The sequence below is a fragment of the Balaenoptera physalus genome (assembly GCF_965194825.1).
Source record: "Balaenoptera physalus genome assembly, chromosome: 1".
Lineage (NCBI taxonomy): Eukaryota > Metazoa > Chordata > Mammalia > Artiodactyla > Balaenopteridae > Balaenoptera > Balaenoptera physalus.
In genome coordinates, this window is record NC_138882.1 from 152,794,302 (window position 1) to 152,799,247 (window position 4,946).

Here is a 4,946-nt window from a genome sequence, read left to right on the forward strand (position 1 = left end):
TATTCCATTGTATATGTATCACATCTTAAGCCAATCATATGTTGATGGGCACTTGGGTTGCTTCCATGTATTGGCTATGGTAAATAGTGCTATGAACATTGGGGTACATGTATCTTTTTGAATTAGTTTTTATTTTTTCTGGATATATACCCAGGCGTGGAATTGCTAGACCATATGGTACTTATAGTTTTAGTTTTTTAAGGAAACTCCATACTGTTTTCCATAGTGGCTGCACCAATTTACATTCCCACCAACAGTTAGAATGGGTTTTTCTATTTCTGCAAAAAACTTTATTAGGGTTTTCATAGGGATTGCATTGACTCACTAGATCTCTCTGGGTAGTATTTACATCTTAACATTGTCTTCCAATCCATGAATATGGGATGTCAGTTCATTTATTTATATCCTAATTTCTTTTAACAATATTTTGTAGTTTTCAATGTACAAGTCTCTTGCTTCCTTGGTAAAGTTTATTTCTAAGTATTTTATTCTTTTTGATGCTATTGTGAATGGAATTATTTTCTTAATCTACTTTTTGGATTGTTCATTGTCAGTGTATAGAAATGCAGCTGCTTTTGTGTGTTGGTTCTGTATCCTGCAGCTTTGCTAAATTCATTTATTAGTTCTACTTTTTTTGTGGGCTAGTTTGATTTAAACACATTAAAAAAAAGTGTGGCTGCAGGATAAATTCATCACCACCTTGTTCAAGTGTGTATTTTTCTTTAACAAGGTAACCCTAAAAGGATGCAAAATTTTGAGAAGAAACACCAGTGCCAAGAAGATCAACATATGTAACCTAAGAATTTCTGCCCATATACCACCATCAAAGATCCCGTCCCAGGTTTGCAAAATACCCAATTATTAAGTTCATAAAACTCAACTCCTGAATATTTACAAAAATTACAAATCCTACTTGTAAAAAAACCCTCAAACTTACTGAGTAATCCTTAAGATTTGACTTTCAGGCTAATATTGAGTGATATTTGATGAGGATATCCATCTAGAAGCCACAAAAACATAATTTTCATTTCAATAAATATTTGTTGAATGGTGTGGGGTGATGTTTAGAATTTAAACTCTGGAATCTGATAGATCTAGATTAGAATTCTGGTTCTCTCACCTGTTAGTTGTGTTGGTACTTCCCTAAACCATTTTTGCTCCACTTTAAAAGTGAGACCATAATATCTGCCCCACTGAACTGAGAGTTAAATGAGATAACTCTATTCTGTAAATGTTAGTTATTATGATTGTAAGTAGACTACATGTTGTCACTATGCTAGACATTGGGAGTAAAAGATGTGTGACACACTATCTGCCATCAAGGTACTCATAATCTAGATGGGAAAACTATAAAGAAAATCAAATAATCTCAGTATTGTACTACAGTAAAAAATATGTGCAAAAGAATGAAAGCTTGAAACAGAGTGGTATGTTGGAGATAAATGTAAGGCTATGACACGCTCAGATATGAAATTTAGGTTGTTTGGCTCCTATGTAAAGGATGGATTGGAGCAAGTGAATCATAAGCAAGCCCAGTAAGGGGGCTATGATAATCTAGGCAAACTCTGTGTGGCAGAACAATACAGGTTGAACAGGAGGGTGGCAGTGTAGAATGGAGCTTTGCTGTGCCTAGAACCATAAGCTCCTTTCTGCCATGGCTTGGGAGATAACACACTTTAATCATCTTTCATCTTCACCTTAATCATTTAGGGAGTTCTAAGGAACCCTGTTTGATTCAGGGACCATTTACAGTGGAGGAAACAGACTCAGATAGCAAGGCCATCACTACACTAATATAGGGGCATTAGTCACATTATACTCTATGAAAATGGCAACCCCTGGGAGACAACAAATATGAATGGTGAACCCCCGAGTTGTGCATTACAGTAGCCCTATTGGAAAGATTATAACATAGTAGGTAATGGAACTGACCTCTATCTAAAAACCTGTGCATTTCCTACTATTCCATACTATGTCTTTTTAATTAAATGAACTAATTTTTGGCTGCATTGGTTCTTCATTGCTGCGTGTGCCCTTTCTCTAGTTGTGGCGAGCAGGGGTTACTCTTTGTTGCAGTGCACAGGCTTCTGGTTGCGGTGGCTTCTCTTGTTGCAGAGCACGGGCTCTAGGCGCATGTGCTTCAGTAGTTGCAGCACATGGGCTTAGTAGTTGCGGCACGCAGGTCCTAGAGCACACGGGTTTCAATAGTTGCGGCACGTGGGCTCTAGGGTGTGAGGGCTTCAGTAGTTGTGGCTCACGGGCTCTAGAGCGCAGGCTCCGTAGTTGTGGCGCATAGGCTTAGTTGCTCCATGGCATGTGGGATCTTCCCAGACCAGGGATCGAACCCATGTCCCCTGCATTGGCAGATGGATTCTTAACCACTGCACCACCAGAGAAGTCCCTATCCCACACTATGTCTTCTCATAATATTGTATTTATGGATATATAACACCCTTAGGGTTAAACACTGAATTAAAACAAAGAAACAAATCAAACACATCCCAATATGGGTTTTCACAAGAACCTGGTAGGCTTATTAAAATTAATTTAATGGAATCCCATAAATACTAGTTACTTAACAACAAATCAAGATGCTTGATGTATTCTTAAACCATTACTTAATGGGAAAAATAAGGGTAAAACAAATATAAGGTCCCAACTACTTACTTTGGGCTTCCCCAAAACAGATAAATGAGGAGCTTTATAAAAACTGAAAGGACTAACCATAAAAATTAAGATTATCAATTAACTTTCTGTAGACATTTCTTGAATTATCCCAAAATTTTAAGGTGAATTTCCCCAGAAAATTCTTCTATAGTTATCTTGGCAATAAATACATAACCTTAGTAAAAAGTAAATATTTAGTAACTACTTCATATATTAAAAAAACTATATAATTCATATTTATGCCAAGAACACTACAATTTATAGAAGTTTCATCCACATTCTTACCTATGCCTACTCACTCTGAAGGCAGGAACATTTCTTTGGGTTGAGTCAGGATCTCGATATGCTTTGTCCAGGAAAAGGGAAGGTATGAAAATATAAAACAAAAAAGAGTATTGGCTCATTGTATACAAGAGAGGCTAGCCATTAAGAGTTATTGTCAACAGGATAAAAGGAAATACTGACCACAGCTCCTCTGGGTGAGCAGTTAAAATATGATCAAAATGTAAAAGAGGAAGAAGTATATACACACAAAGAACTTTTATGAGTATTGGTAAAAAGACATTTCTGAAAAAATGATAAATTACCTCCTTGAGGATTTTCAGAAATGAGATTCACAGAACTACAGGAGCAGAAGAAATGTTGATTTGGAAACATCTCATTTGACTGATGATGAATTTCAAAGTCATTAGGTTAGGTAACCTGCCCAAGGTCATACGGTTAATGCCAGAGTTTGGACTAGGATCCAATTCTCCTGAATTCCACATGAGTGCTTCTTCCCCCCATTTGGTATACTACCTCTTAGCTTTCCCTAACCACTTGAAGTCCCCTTAACTCTCTCCGACCCACAATGTGCCCTTTGGGGACAGTCAGAGGAACAGCATTCTGGACTATGTAGACCATGTAGAGCTACTGATCTAACAATGGATGAAGCATAATTTCAAAAAAAGACTAGGTTGAAATTCATTTGGGGGTGAGGAGGAGAGGGAAAATACAAAAGAAGTAAATTCTGTAGACAACAAAAAGAGAAGCACAAGAGGAAATATTATCCTCTTTTGTTATTTTATTACTGTTATTTTATTTTGTAGTTAACTCCATATATTATATAAAACATAACAGGAAAAATCAACAAATGTATAAAATAAATTGAGGTGTCTGGATGGAAAAAAACACAAGACCTTTGCCTTCGTGTCTACAGATCTCTTGATATGTTGGTCTTGCACTAGAGATATCAAATAAAGATATCTAGCTTGAAACAAAAGTTGATATGCTGCAAGGTTAAGCCATAGTTTGATGATGGGCCATGATAGACTTTCTAAATCTTATCCTTAAATATTGGCTATAACAAATGCTGATATAACAAAGTGCAAGCTTTTATCATCGGACGGCAAGAGGGAAGCGTCAATGAATGAATGCAACTTACCTCCAAGTCCTCTGAAAGGAGGTGAAAAAATAAATACTGTGTTTTACCAGTGTTCCCCCAAAGCATTACTCTAAGCATGCAGGAGGATGCTATGAGCAGCTACAATAGTAATATCCAATCCAGAGGTAGGTTCAAGGCCAAGAGTAGAGGAGTGGTTGAAGAAATCCTCCTGGGGCCAGTACCATTTCATAGAATGCCCATTTGTGCTGGGGAATGAGTCTACGGCCCATTTTTTCTGATTCAAAAGGACATTCCCAATTTCAACCTTGCTGAAAAAGAGGCATTTTTGCACCTGCTATTAAGAACAGCTAGGATACAGGATAAGGCTGGCATAAAATTATTTAGCAAGCACATGCTAGCTATTCCAGTTTGAAATCTACCAAACTGTAAAATCAAAGGAATAAGAAGTTGAAGATGGAGCTGTTGTTCCTCAAGATGTGGGAACAATCTTACAAAAAGAGGGATTAGGCACTCGCTTAACTCTATATGGAGAACATCTTTCTCAGGCTAGATGGAAGATGAGGAAGAGCATTACTAAAGGCTAACCAGGCCATTTAGAGACCAAAAGGGGAGAAAACAAGGCATTTAGGACAAAATCTAGTAGAAGAAATTCCTCTGGGTCTAACTAGGTAAGTGAATCTAAGGCAACTGCACCAAAGATATGCTACCCATTATGCCAGCATGAAGCTGGTGACAAAATATCTCAAGACATTTTAAACCCAAAAAAATGTATGAGAAATATGTTAACGAAGCAAATTAAAACCAAACCTCCAAGGGTAAAGTCTCCTCAGATTTGAAATCCAAGATACTCACTTTTCATTAATTCTGTGCATCATTAGAAAAAATAAAAAGTAAC